Source organism: Arachis hypogaea, chromosome 17, assembly GCF_003086295.3.
Source record: "Arachis hypogaea cultivar Tifrunner chromosome 17, arahy.Tifrunner.gnm2.J5K5, whole genome shotgun sequence".
In the NCBI taxonomy this organism is placed as follows: Eukaryota; Viridiplantae; Streptophyta; class Magnoliopsida; order Fabales; family Fabaceae; genus Arachis; species Arachis hypogaea.
Window position 1 is genome coordinate 65,125,981 of NC_092052.1, and position 15,891 is coordinate 65,141,871.

A 15,891-nucleotide genomic window follows, 5' to 3' on the forward strand; every position below is an offset into this window, starting at 1 on the left:
TACATTAATGGTTTAATAACTTAGGTGACAGGGAACACTATAACCTGGTCAAGAACAGGGCCACAAAGAGATCCATAATCATCAATTCTGGTATGGTAAAAGGAGCTGTAGAATGTGAGTCTTGTTCTTGGTGCAACTGCTTTGAACTTGAAGCTCACTGTTCTGAAGTTTCCCTTCCCTTCAGATTTGGAGAGAACTTTGAAGGTGTCCTTCGCCTAGGAGAAGAAGAAGAAAATATATAGGAGTTGGGTTCAAACTTCAAAGTGTAGCAGACAGGGGAGAAAGGAGAGAAGACTCTATATAATAAAAATAAACGATATTTGCATCCATGGAGATTATGACTATCTATTAGTACATGAATGAAGCCATCATAGAAAGATTGAAGGATAGAAACACTAGAGATAGAGTATAAGACAGCAATGACTAAAATTTTATTTTGAGACTTTTCAGAGACATAATGTGTAAGATACAACAAAAAGTTAAGCTATAACAATCTTCTCTCTTTCTGTCTAGCAATTCATATTTCAGAGTTAGAAGTTTGGAATAGAAATTCGTACTTACTTGTTTATACTCCTTGGTGGTGAATGCATTGCCAACTAAATAAGCACCACAAACCAATGATATTACAATGAGGAAACTGCAAAGGAACATCCTATTCTTTGGATCAGACAGGACAAAGCCCTGACAAAGATGAGTATACTAACATGAGAAATTGCTATAGTTCAAAAACTAAATATAATCTCTTAGAAAGTTAATTTTAAGAGTATTATGTCGTACTCAAATCATAACTCATCCAGAAAAGCAAAGCAATGGTATAATTTTATAGCAAATCACAAGAATATAATAATTATAAAGAGTGTTTTCCTCTTTTCTTTTATGGAAATTGAACAACAAAATAGAGCACATACATGCTGAGAATAAAGAACGAGAAACATTTTGACTACTATACTGAGATTCAAACCAATTTTAATTAAATTTGTTCATCTAATCTAAGGCAAGCCTAAGACCATCGATTAGAATGAAATATTTTCAAGAGAACAAAGGCAAAGAGAGAGAAGAACCTACTCGTGAGTCTGCCGGAAGAGAAACTCGCAGCTCAATAGCTCGATTGACGAGATTGCCAGCGTAGGAGAATGCCACAGGAGGAGATCGTCGCTGGAGGAGAAGCCGCTGGAAGAGACGTCGCTGGAGGAGAAGTCGCAAGAGGAGACGTCGCCGAAGGAGACGTCGCCGAAGGAGACCGTCACTGGAGCAGAGGTCGCAGAAGGAGGTCGTTGCTGGAGGAGACGCCGCTGGAGGAGACGTTGCCGGAGGAGACCGTCACTGGAGAGAGGAGTCGTCGGAGGAGAGATCGTGACAGAAGAGATCGTAGTGGCAGAGCTTCAAGATTTTTCTCACACTGGCAGCATTTCAAGTTCAACACAGTAATGATGGGTTAATTTAGGGTTGAGCATTTTATACAAATTGATAATGGCGTTTAAAACCGCCAGAAGCAAAAAAAAAAGCCGTTAACTACCAATGAATTACGGCAATAATCATAAACGTCAAAATACTCAAATATTATGGCAATATTATAGAACCGCCATATTATTAATGCCGTTTTATATCATTTTTTTTGTAGTGATGTAAACAAAATTAATTTTTTTTTGTAAGTGTACCTCATGGAATAAAAGAGAAATAAAGAGGAAAAAGAATTTGAACAAGATAAAGAAAGCAAAAAGGAATGATAAAATTGTAGAATAACAAAACTAAAGAAAAAGGAATTTAAACTAATGGATTTCAAAGAAAATAAAAGAAAGTAAGTCGATTTTAATTCTTAGAAAAGATTTAGACAAAAAATAAATAAAAAAGAAAGAAAAAAATTGTAAAATAAAAGAAAAGAAAGAAAGAACGTGAAAAAAAAATCAAGAAAAGACAATAAAAAAGATCTAAATTAAGACTTAACCAGACGTATATTGTCAATCTCAATTAATCTCCGACAACAGTGCTAAAAACTTGATGAGCGGAAATCAAAGCTCACGGATACCGACAAGTACACTGGATCGCACAAGTAATACCACGGTGAATGGATGTCGTTTCCATGAGGATTAAAGGATTGAACAAGCAAATATCATATTAAAAGCCTAATTAGATTAATTACACCTGATTGATGATTGAAGAGGGCAAGAGAAAATCTTAGAATCTTGCTGAGAATCTTGAGAATGTTGGATGCTTAAATGTCACAGACAGTGAGCTTGAATGATGAATAGAGAGAAGACATTGATGATGAGAATCAGGGGCTTTGAAGATGCTTATGCTCTTAGGATAACTAATATTGTTTGTTAATCTTGAAGTTTACAAAGATCTTTGACGATAAAATCTTTAGTAACTGATTTCCAATTCATTGGCTCTTCAATTTCTCAAGCATTAATTAGGCATCACTTTGATTAATCAAGAGACTAAACACAAAAAATGATTTTAGATTTAAATAAAATTTAAAAGTAGTCCTTAGGTCAAACAATATGTCACGTATTTAAGCTAGTCCTGTCCAGTTAAATCTTAAAAGAAAACATGATTTTCAAAAGTTGTTCTAATCCGAATTATGTCACTTATTCAAAATTAGAGTGTTTAAAAATCATGTATGTGTCGCACACTAATTGAACCACTATTCCTAGCCGAATTCAAATAGTCATGTGAAAGAGTTTTCAAGTTATAATTCAAATATCAAAATTTTCAATTATAATAAAAGAATTCAAAAAGAGATTAGAAAACCTTTCAATACCACTAATCTGAATGAAGAACGAATAACTCAATCATGAAATAGATCAATACAAGACTTCAAAATGAAAAAACTTCGATTAATTATCCATAGAAAACATAAACAGAGCTCCTAACCCTTTGACAGAGAATTAGTTACCAATGAAAAAGTAAGAAAACAAGAAGAGAAGTAGTCCGTGGACTTGATGATCTCCTTTGTGAGCTATGCTCACTTATTTATAGCCTAAATTCTAGAATTCAAATTTAAAACTAAACTAATCTTATCTTTAGGATAGATAAGATAACTACTTATCTTTTAGAGAGAAAGATAAGCTATTTTAATTCAAATTTAAAAACGATAATTCAAATCAAATCTTAACAACCAAATCTCTTATACTTCTAGAGAGAATTAATAACTAATTTTCTAGATTTTTAACTCTTCTGAATGTGATTGATGCTTTTGATGATGTGGATAATTAAGTTTGGGCCTTAATTGTTGCATCTTGAGAGTTGGAACACGTCGGGCTTGCATTTTGAGTTGTCTGGGATGTTATTTTTTTGTGTCCCAGAGATGATGGTAGTACGTGACTGAAACTAAATGTCCAATATAGACATATGTATATCATTCTGAAGCTCTAGATGTTAGCTTTCTAACACAACTGAAACCGCCTTATTTTGACCTCTGCAGCTCATGTTATGACCATTGGGGTGTGAAGAGGTCAGTATTAGTGGACATGTACCCCAGACCTATGTGTTTTGGGCTCCAGTTTCCTTCTCTAGTTCTCTTTTAGCACACTTTTGTTCCTTAGGCTATGCTTTTTGGGCCATGCTTCTATTTTCTTTGTGCTTTCTTTGTGAGAAAGCATTGATTCTTGCTATTTTTTAAGTCCAAAATTCGTGAAAATATAAAAAGACTATTCCAACTCATCCAAATATTTGATTACTTGTTAAATTCTATTACAAATCATAAGAAATATAATTAAAAACCTAAGAAAATAAAAAAATCTTCTAAAATTACTTAAGATGACGTGTCAACAAGTTCTATCTATATATCAATCACAATATATAATTGAAAAACTGTAATGTAATCAATTTATTTTTTTTATTTAAATAATTTTTTATTGATTTTTTCATACTAATTAATTTAAAAGAAGAATCAATTGTCTAATATAATATGAAAATGGAAATGTAATAAATTAGAGATTAGAGACTTTATTTATAAAAAGAATCAATCAAAGGAATATAATCTAAATATAGTGGGAATAAATCAATCATGAGTATAAAGCTTTGAGTATATAAAACTGAGTAAAATTCGATAATGAGGCACATTCTCAAGTAAGTATTTGAATCACTTTCTTCGTATGCATTTATTTAAAGGAAGAATTAGTCATGAAATAAAATTAAAAAAATGAAAATGTACTAATCAATTAAGGATTTTAATTATAAAAAAAATAATCAATTAAGGGATGAAATCAATCAAAATATATATATATATATATATATATATATATATATATATATATATATATATATTATATCAAATTATCGACAAAAATATTTGAATAGAAAAAAGTGAGCCTGAAACTTAGTGATATAATACATTTTAATTCGTGTTTTGGAATTGATCCCCTCCTATATATCCATTTAAAGAAAAATCAATATCATTCTTTGGTACATAATAAAAAAAAATAAAAATATGATCAATTAGATTTTATTTTATTTTTTTTTACAAAAAGAAACAATTAAGGAAAGCAATCAAGATATAATATAATTGCATGGATAAGGTTAAGTGTAAAATATGATATGACCCATTATAATGCGTGTTTAATTTTGAAAATGATTGATTTTAAAACGAATATTAACGGATTAATATAGATGAAGAAAATAGACTTGAAAGTAAAATAGTGCTACCAGAATTTGAGTAAAGAAGAAAAAATATTAAAACGTGTTAATTTGATGTTAGTTGATAAAAAATATAATATAAAGTGTACAAGATGTCTCTGGTACGGGTTGAGAGATGGATCGAGAACTTGCGGGTTGAGGCAGATGCCGGATCACTTGACTGGAGCAATGGGGGGAGGTACCTGCAAAGACACTCTGACGCTCAAGTCAGAATGGATCTAAGAGGTATAAGGTGTGAGGAATGAATGAATACCTGGAGGGACCTGGGTCCTCTATTTATAGGTGATGGTAGTTATCTTATCTTATCTTGTTTGACTAAGATAAGGGAGACGTTTGAATTCGAAAGTTGGTTAGAAGCTCTAGAGGGCCGGTTCCGGGCCTTCTAGAAGGGCGAAGCGGGTCGGACCCGGGTAACCGGGTTCGGGGACCATTCCGGACGTAGGATCCGTGGGTCGGATCCGTAACAGTTGCCCCCGGAGCGAGAGAGTGAGGGTGCTCGGTCTCATCGCTGGAGGAACCTTTTCCTCGCCGTTTGTGGTTTGGCAAGGAGATCACTTATTTGGTTTTTCTAGTCGAGGTTGAGGATTTGGGGAGTTCCTGGCCGTTTCATGGTCAGGCGAGGAGCACGTTGTTTGGACGTCTCATCACATGCCGGGTTTGATGACCGTTCTGAAGAAGGGCCCGGAGATTGGGTCTGGAATAGTTGTCCCCGGAGCATGAGAGTATGCTTTCTTGGACTCAATGCTAAGTCGTTGGGGAGTCCGATTCTCTGTAGTTTGGGAGACTGTGAGGGGCCTGAAAAGGGCGTGACATCATCCTGCATTTATTGGTAGGATGTTGGTCAGTCTGGCTTTCCGCAAGTTGGAAGACCCTCAGCTCATGCTTGTTTTGTGTGGCCTTTTTTGGGTTGTTATTGTGAACTTATTTTAGGCCTCTTGGTGGGCCGATTTCAAGACTTTGTTTATTTAACTTATTTGGATTTCCGTTTTGTTGGCTTTGCGGGTGATCGATTCACGAGTCACTATTTTTGTTATTTGGATATCCGTTTTGTTATTTGGATATCTGTTGTATTGGCTTCGAGCTGATCGATTCCCGGGTAGCCATTCACTTATTTGGATATCCGTGGGTAATTGATTCCCGTGTAGCCGTTTGGATATCTGTTTTGTTATTCGGATATCCGTTATGTTATTTGGATATCTGTTTTATTGGCTTCGGGGTGATCGATTCCTGGGTAGCCGTTCACTTATTTGGATATCCGTGGGTAATCGATTCCTGTGTAGCCGTTTGGATATCCGTTTTGTTATTCAGATATCCGTTTGTTGGCTTCTGGGTGATCGATTCACGCGTAGGCTTTTCACTTATTTGGATATCCATTTTATTATTTGGATATCCGTTTTGTTGGCCTCGGGGTAATCGAATCTCGTGTAGCCGTTTGCTTATTTGGATATCCGTTTTGTTGGCCTCGGGGTGATCGATTCCCGTGTAGCCGTTAACTTATTTGGATATCCGTTTTGTTGGCCTCGGGGTAATCGATTCTCGTGTAGCCGCGTTTGGTTTGTGCCGTCGGACGGGGCAATGCTTTTGAGAAAATGAATTCCATTTATGGTTTGGGCCTCATTAAAACCTCCCAATGTGGGTAGGAAAGAGTGCCCAGTAAGAAAATATACGATTAAACGACTTAAGCAATAAATGCAAGTAAAAAAGGCAAAATATAAAGGGTAAAGAGATAGTCTTAAACGACCTCAATCTTGTTGCTTTGGAAGGATGTTTCTACATATAGTAGCACCGTAAGTTGGTGGAATTTCAGGATCTTGGAAGCTTGGTCCCGTCTAGTCTTTCGAGCATGTAGTCTCTTTTTTCGATTACCGTCCTAATTTGGTAGGGACCCTCCCAGTTGGGCATGAGCATCCCTTCTCCGGGAGTGGGTGGACTGATATCGTTTTGTCGTAAGACGAGGTCTCCTGGTCCAAAGTCTCATCGTACCGTGCTGCCATTGTACCTTAGACTTATTCTTTGTTTTAGGGCTAGCTCCCGTAGGTATGCTATGCTATTGACCTTGTCTGCAAGGTCCCACTCTGCCTCTTTATCATTTCCTCGCACGGTTCTGAGCGGACTTTGGTCTTGGCGTGCATCAAGTCGGTGAGGAAGATGCCTGCCGCATCTTGGGATCTCTTGCGGAGGGTCGAGCTGGTGTTCTCACACTCTACCGCGAGTTTCCGGTCTCTGTGTATTGTGCCGATAGTGCCGTCATCGGCTTGGAACATCATGAGTAAGAATTTGGTGAAGATGACCGCCGAGAGGTTGTTAATGGTCTTTCTCCCGAGGATGATGTTTGTATGTGGTGGAGTTCTTGAGGATGACAAATTCGGAGAGGATGGTCTTTCTTTGGTTCCCGGCTCCGATGGTGAGGGGAAGTGTGATGGTGCCGTCCGGTTGAAGGAAGTTATCCCCGAGCCCGGTTACCCCATTATGGTGGGTTTGTAGGTTTTCGTTTCGGAGCCCGAGTTTGTCGAAGGATCCCCTGAAGAGGATGTTGGAATCTACTCATGTGTCGAGTAGTATTCTTCTGACCAGCCCGGTTCCTATCTTTGCGGAGATAACGAAGGGGGCATCTTTCGCCGAGGTGTCGTATTGGCAGTCCTCGGGGGAGAATGTTATCGCATTATTGGTGATGATTGTCGGGGTTTGGTTTCTGACTGCCAGGACCTTGAGGTTCTTTTTTAGTGCCGATTTCGACTTTTCCAGCTTATCCTTGCTTGTTATGACGTTGACGACTATGGTCGGGTCTATTTCCGGACTTTCCCGAGGGGCTTCTCTTTGTGTCCTTGGGTTGCGTCCTTCCCTCTCTGGTGATCTGTCTCTTTCTGTGCGCTTCGACTCCCTGATGATCTTGGCAAACTCAGAGAGCTTGCCGTCTCATATGGCTTGCTCCAGAGCGTCTTTTAAGTCGATGCAGTACTGTGTTCTGTGCCCGTATCCTCGGTGGTAGTCACAATATAAATTCTTGTTGCCGCCCGTTCTTTCTTTAAGTGGTCGGGCCTTCGGAAGGACGCCTCGGTCAGCTATTTGGTGGTAGATCTCGATGATGGGAGCTAACAAGAGGGTGTAATTTGAGCATTTGTCGGTTTGGAATGTTCCTTTTGGTTTTCTCTTGGTGGGGTGTTTTGGCGAGGTGCCGTACTGCCGTTCTGCCGTTCTGCCGTTTATTGGCCGCCACGACTTGGCTCACCTCCTCATCGTTTATGTAATCCTTAGCGACACTCTGAATCTCGTGCATAGTCCAGATTGGCTTCGCGGTGAGATACTTTCAGAAGTCCTCATTCATAAGTCCATTGGTCAGGCAGAGGCTCGCGACTGAGTCTGTGAGTCCGTCGACCGTCAGGTATGTCTGATTGTCTTGTCTTTGGGTAATTCCGAGCAAGCTAATGGGGTATTTAGCTTTGGTGATTTTGATAGTGAACCGGGCCATGAACTTTCTGGTGATATCGTGGAAGCTGGCTATGGACCCGTTTGGGAGGGCATTGAACGATTTGATCGTAGGGCCAGCTAAGGTTATCGAGAAGGCCTTACACCGGATCATGTCGGCTCCTTCCAGGTTCATCCTGGCCTCGAAGGCCGTTAGGTGTTCCCGGGAATCGTTGGTCCCGTCCTATTTCATGTCAGTGGGCTTATTGAAGTCCTTCAGGAGTTTGGCTCTCAAGGATTTTTCTGTGAACGGGATGACTTCCATTATCACGTGCATGTTTCCTGCTCGTTTGGCCTCCCGATGGTGCCGTCGGTCGTCTTCTCCGCGTCGGTATTTCGGGTCTAGGGAAACGCTGCGATCGTGCTGTTTGCAGTGTAGTTGCTCAGGGGGCCTGGTGTTCCCGGTATCGCGATGAGATTAGGTCCTGGAGGTCGCTTGGCTTGTATGCTCCGGGTGGTACCGTTCTTTGGGTGTGACTCAGCCTTTGAGGTTTTGCACCCTGAGGCACAACTCTTGGATTATCTGGACCACCTTTTCTCTCAGGCCATCGGGTGGCCGGGCTTCAGTGGGAGGACGGTTGTCCTCTCTTGGTTGTTGTTGGGTTGGGGTTGGTTGGCGATGTGCCGCGTTTATTATCCTCCCGTGGGTGGGAGGAGTGTTATCTTGGAGTTTGGGAGTTGGGCTTTGTGGGTTTGAGTTGGGGTGTCGGGTGGAGGATTGCTCCTCGAGGTTCTCCATCATGCCACCACGATTTGGCTGTCCCCCGTATCTGTGCAAGAACCTTGAGAACTTTCTTGATCTATTGGCTCCTGAGAGGTCTGAGCTTGGCCACGGTGGTAGCATTTAAGGAGGTCGTTCATGATGAGCTTCCTTATGAATTTTCAGTAAGGTCCGAAGGGGGATCATGGCGACAGAGTTGTCACAGGTGAGGCGGTGGATGGCAGAAGTTTGGAACCTAGTGTTGAAAGAGGTGACCTCGTGGGTTTGGAGGAAGAGCTTGAAGAGTTCAAAAGAAGAAGCAACCTCGGTGGGCATGGAGCCGAAGTAGAGGAAGAAGATGGGGCCATGGCGCTTGGAGAGACAGATGATGGAGTGGTGAATGAGAGGGTCCAAGAGGTGGAGGTGTCCCACTAAAGGGAGGCGAGACTTTGGGCTCAGAGGATTTGGAATTTCACCGTTGGAGTAGGGCGAGGGTGCATAAAGAGTGTTATTACTAAGAAGGTAATTGCAAGTAACATTGTTCCTTTGGGATTTCGCTGTTGGAATAGGGCGAAGGTGTGTTATCGCTGTAAAGGTGATGTAAATTAAGGAAACATTATTCCTTTGGGATTTCGCCGTTGGAGTAGGGCGAAAGGGTGTATAAACATGCAAAGGTGATGCAAGTTAAGGAAATATTATTCCTTTGGGATTTCGCCGTTGGAGTAGGGCGAAGGTGTGTTATCCCTGCAAAGGTGATGCAATTTAAGGAAACATTATTCCTTTGGGATTTCGCCGTTGGAGTAGGGCGAAAGGGTGCATAAACCTGCAAAGGTGATGCAAGTTAAGGAAACATTATTCCCTTGGGATTTCGCCATTGGAGTAGGGCGAAAGGATGCATAAACATGCAAAGGTGATGCAAGTTAAGGAAACATTATTCCTTTGGGATTTCGCCGTTGGAGTAGGGCAAAGGTGTGTTATCCCTGCAAAGGTGATGCAAGTTAAGGAAACATTATTCCTTTGGGATTTCGCCGTTGGAGTAGGGCGAAAGGGTGCATAAACCTGCAAAGGTGATGCAAGTTAAGGAAACATTATTCACTTGAGATTTTGCCGTTGGAGTAGGGCGAAAGGATGCATAAACATGCAAAGGTGATCCAAGTTAAGGAAACATTATTCCCTTGGGATTTCGCCGTTGGAGTAGGGCGAAAGGATGCATAAACATGCAAAGGTGATGCAAGTTAAGGAAACATTATTCCCTTGGGATTTCGCCGTTGGAGTAGGGCGAAAGGATGCATAAACATGCAAAGGTGATGCAAGTTAAGGAAATATTATTCCTTTTTGCTCTCAATTACACGCAAGAAATCTGGGTTTGATGATTGCTCTTCTGGGTTATCTGCCATGCCGCCACAACGTTGCAAAGTCCCCACAGACGGCGCCAATGTACAAGATGTCTCTGGTACGGGTTGAGAGATGGATCGAGAACTTGCGGGTTGAGGCAGATGCCAGATCACTTGCCTGGAGCAATGGGTGGTGGTACCTGCAAAGACACTCCGACGCTCAAGTCAGAATGGATCTAAGAGGTAATAAGTGTGAGGAATGAATGAATACCTGGAGGGACCTGGGTCCTCTATTTATAGGTGATGGTAGTTATCTTATCTTATCTTGTTTGGCTAAGATAAGGGAGACGTTTGAATTCGAAAGTTGGTTAGGAGCTCTAGAGGGCCGGTTCCGGGTAACCGGGTTCGGGGACCATTCCGGACGTAGGATCCGTGGGTCGGATCCATAACATAAAGTAATGTAATATAAAAAAATAAAAAAATCAATATAAATTAAATCAATTAGTAATTATTTTGCGATTCGATGTTAGTTGACGAAATATATAAAAAGTGGATATAAAGTAATTAAGAAAAATAAATCACTACAAGAAAAAGCGTATTTATCGACGAAAAAAATCGACGGCTATCTCTTCCGTCGATATTTTTCGACGGCTTGCCGTCGATATTTTAAAAAAAATAATTAAAATAAAATAATAAAATCGACAGTCTGGTCGACGATTTTTTGATGATGCATTAAATCTCTTTTAATTATCGTCATATTGTAGACGAAGCGGGGTGAAAATACTTTTATATTAAAATCGACAGACATAGCGTCTATTTTTATATTTAAAATATGGACAACATTCCCGTCGATAAATTTAAACGTTCCAGATTGTTTCTTAAAATACGAAGCGGGGGATGAAAATGCTTTTATATTAAAATCGACAGACATAGCGTCTATTTTTGTATTTAAAATATCGACAACATTTTCGTCGATAATAAAATAGACGCTAAAGACGTTATTTTTTTCAAAATAAAATCGACATATATACCGTCGATTTTTATTGCTAAAAACACGATCCCGCGCCCACTTTCCGCTCCAAGTTCAGAAACAAAATTTTATCATTTTCTTTTCTTCTCTTTTCTTTTCTGCATTCCACTTCTTTTCTGCATTCAGAAACACAATTTCAGACCACTTCACAGTTGCGCCACCATCACTAAGTTTACTCGCGCCGCCACTGTCGCTCCTCTTGCTCAAGCCACCCCTGTCGCTCCTCTTGTTGGCGCTGCCTGTCGCTCCGTTGCTGCCGTGCCACACAGTCGCTCCTTCTCTCTGTTGCCGTCGTAGCTCCTCCTACTTTGGTCCTTCTCCGCTCTCTCTCAATCAAACTCACAAAAACCAGGTATCATTTTCTGACTGTTAATGAACTCTTTTCAAAGGCAACTTCAGTTTCATTTGGAAATCCCCTATTTCAGGTGTAAACTATGACCTAATTGTAATATCCTATTTTCTAAATCTAGAAATTCTGGTCATGTTTATTCTGGTCATAATTTGCTACTTCATGAATTCTTAATATATTATTTGTCTGCTAATATTCTTTCTCTGCTTAATTGAATTTTAGTATTTACATTTAATTAAAAAAAATTAGTTACCATATATATATTGAAAAATAAAAATATGATACAATACTGTATTAAGAGATTGAGAGAATTAAATAGAAATCTAAAGGAATAGACAAATTCCTGGAATTAGGGTCAGGAGGAAAATCAGAATTTTCAATTATATTACGTATTCCTATAAGATTCTGAATTTTTATTAATAAATTATTTATGATTGTTTATATTTACTTGAGATTATATTTTTGAGATTTTGTATATAAACCGGGCAGATTCTTATTTATAATTTAAAATTTTTATAATTTAAAAATAATGAGTATTTTTATATGTCTTAGTTTTAATATTTAGAATTTTAACCTTATTTTATAAATAAAGGAGAATTAATTTACTTATCTCTAATTTTTATTAAATTAGCATTTGACTGAAAATAATTTACTTTGTAATTGAAAGGTATTTTAAAGATAGAAATTTTATATTTAATTTGGTTTGTAATTATTATTCTATCTTTTTAATTATTTTATAAAATTACACTACTACCCCTATTTTTAATAAAAATACCTAAACTAACCACACTATCCCAAACCCTAACACACTTACACTCACTCACTCACCTCTCACTCTCAGCTACACACACCCTCACTCACCTCACTCACCCTCTTCCTCACCAACACACACGGTTCTGAGAAGAAGAAAGAAAAGAAAGAAAGAGGGAGAAAGAGAAAGAGAGTAGAGAGAAGAAAGAGAGAAATAGGAAAGAAGAAGGAGGGGGAGGGGGAGATCGCATTGGCGGCTATGGACCTCATCGTCGCCATCACAGCCACATCGTCGTCGCGCACAAGAGGAGGAGAAGGAGAGCGACGAGGAGAAGAGGAAGTGATGGCGCTGTGACTACGCTGGCCACCGCTGCAGCTGCCGTTGCGTCGCAGTCACAGAAGCTTTCCGTTTCGTCGCCGCCGAGCACGAGCCAGTGAGAGAGGAAGACATTGCCACCTTTCATCCTTGCTTCTTCCAACATGGAGTGCGTCACCGTCGGGAGTCTGAATGGGAGAGAAGAGGAGCTGTCGCATTCTGCCATCGCGCTCTGCCATCGCCACCAGATCCGCCGCTGTTGGAGCTTCTGGCCGCCGGGTATGCCTCTATTGCCGGTGAGCGAAGCTGTTGTCGTCGAGATCTACTGTCGGTAAGGGTGTTTTTGGATTTCTGTAACATTGTCATCACTGCATGTTGTTACAGTCGCCGTCGCTGAAGTTTTGGTCACCGCTGCTGCTTGAGGTGGCTGCCGCCAAACCGGTTTAGAGGCCGTCGTTGTTTCATTTTCTTATTACAGTAAGTAATTATGTTTTGAAAACTCCTGCATTAGTATTATGTTATGTTTATTAAATACTCTGAGATTTGGTATTATAGGGTCGAGTTCTGCTTGTTGCATGTTGCTTTTATATTGCTGTGGTTACTGTGAAAGTGGTTTAGAGCGGAGATTATGGTTATTACTGACTACGGGCCGAGAGAACAAAATTTCTGTGATGCGTTTAGTTTATGGGTTAGCTTATCGAGGTAGGAAATTTCTCTAAAAACTTACTTTTGTAATTGGAATTTTTATAAATTGTCATTGATGTGCGAAATGCATTTCTGGTGATCATGTAAGTCTTATGAGTTGTTTGGTTTGTCTTGGATGAATATGGTTGTTTGTTTGATTGAATTATTGGTTGATTTTGTTAAAATTGGAGGTTTCTAAATAGGTTTAATTTGAAATGATTTTGATAGTTTGAAAGTCTGAATTTTTTTTTATTGGAAACTGATTTGGTCTTGAACCCGTTGGAAAGGGTTGAAGATTGGTTTGGTAAGGACCCAAAAAGGGTGGCAAAGTCTAAGTTTTAAGGGAGATGCTGCCGAAATTCTATAAAATTTGAGACTTTATTTGAAGTGTTATTCAGTAAATTATGAATGTAAGAATTATATTATTTTATTTTGAATTAGTTAAGAAACTAATGACTTAAGTTTTGGAATGAATTATTGAGAAAATATTTATGTTTGAACTTATTTCATTAGAAAAAATTATTATATTTTGAATGTAAATATGTAAGAAAAGATTATATTTTAAGGTTGAATTTAATAAGAAAATACTTATGCTGTGAAATTTTATTAAATAAGCATATTTGAAGGAGTTTTTGTGAACCTCAAAGTAATCGAATTTTTGATTGAATAATTTCATTTTGAGATATTTTCGGAAAAGTTTAAAGTATTTTTTAAGTTTTGATTTAGCACACAAAACAACTTCCGAGCCTTTGGAAACACTTTAGATTTAAGAATGAAATTGAAATTGGTTTTGGTTTAAGTAAAAAAGGCTTTGAAAATTGATTCGGAGTAATTGATTACATGACTTGGTTTGGTTTAAATTCTATTTTTATTTATTGAAATCAAGAAGCTAAGGTTTTAGAGATTTTCAATGAATTTAAGGAAATGAGTTAGGTTATTCTCCTTTAAAGTCTTGAGACTCTGCTGAGGAATTTTATTACCAAATTCTGATTTAGGATGAATGATTTTGAGCCTGTTAGAAAAGATTTTAAATTTGGCATGGTTTAAGAGTTGTTTGGAAGTTTTGTAAAGATGTTGTGGAAAGCAGCTCTGTTTTGAAAAGGAAATTTATTTTTGAGAAAAAAGTGGCTTATGAGCTTGAAATAACTTGAGAAATGAGGATTTTAAAATTGAGACAAAGATGAGTTTGATTTTTGGTTTCAAAGAAAAGCGATTTGATGAAAAACTGATATATGGCAGGAATGATGATTTAACTTGATATGGATTATGAAGGAAGTGCGAAAATGATGATAAATAAATGATTATGAATAGTTATGAATGAATATGAATGATAATATGGGTTATGCACTTCTAGTTATCTGATATATGAGATTTCCTGGGTAAGAACAGTGGCTTGCCACCATGTGCTCCAGGTTGAGACTCGATACTCTGTTGATCCTACGTCGCAAGGGTGACCGGGCACTTATAAATCCCCGGGAAGGTTCCCCCAATGAGCAGAATTTATTTATGAATGAGAAAAAGCTTTGCATAGACTCTTGGGGATGCGCGTACGAGGGACTGTCCAGGGTTTAGCAGCCGAACATGTCGGGTTGGCTTGATAACCGATAGATGAGACTCATCAGCCATAGGGCAGGCATTCATCATATGCATCTATGTGACATTGTTTGGGTGTGCATATTGTAATTGGTTTGCCTATGTGAATAATTATGTTTAACTTCTAATTACTCTATTTGATGTAACTGCTTTGATTGTGTTTGAACCCTCTTACTTGTGTTTGTGACTGAAATTGAGTGGATTGTGGTGAATTGGATGTTGATTGAGTTGTTTGGGCCTAGGGTCGTGACTAGTTTATGTTTTTGGTTTAGTAAAGTATGAAAAATCAAACTGGTTCAGCATAGACTTAATGAACCTATGCTCAGAATAGCTTGGTCATTCATACTGTCAAGGAAAACTTTTAATTTTTGATACAAAAGGAAAAATGTAACACCCTAATATTCAAATCCTTATGCTCGAGTCATAAGTCAATGATATTACGGTGGTACGACTCTCAGGTGGATTTTTAATAAATAAATATAGGTAATTTCGAAAGGAGTATTAATCGAGAAGCCTGAAAAGAGTAGAAATAAAATCGCGAAGACGTATCTCTCACGTTTCGACAACAAAAGATAAACCGTGAAGCCGAAAATGATATACGGACAAGGCGTAGAGGAGATTAAGAGATAGATAACAGATAGATATATATAACATAAGTAAATAGCTACTAGTCGCGACCCGCGAAGTTTAGGTCGGCTAGAGTACATTATGAAATTAGTTGACAACAGTATATCCTAATCTCTCCCGAAGGAAACATGAGAGCCTCTATAGGCAAATTCAAAGAGTTCAATACATAATATAAACTTTCCAAAACAAAGGTGGAGAGATTCTAATCAAAACACAAAGTAGAGGAAATAAAGATCTTCGCCGTCTCTCAAACGACCCACAACTCACTTCTGAGCATCTGGACCTGTATCTGAAAAACAAGAGATATATACGGAATGAGAACCCCGGGCCCATGGGTTCCCAGTACGGTAAAAGTGCCAAATAAATTCAATGTACTGCAACAAAAACTCACTAAGCATCTTAAAC

General features: G+C 38.6%; 1 pseudogene; it reads right to left on the minus strand.

Moving 5' to 3' along the window:
* Positions 1 to 8,762: 8,762 nt before the first annotated feature.
* Positions 8,763 to 9,342, minus strand: LOC114925642 (2-hydroxyisoflavanone synthase-like; annotated as a pseudogene).
* Between the last annotated feature and the right edge of the window lie 6,549 nt (positions 9,343 to 15,891).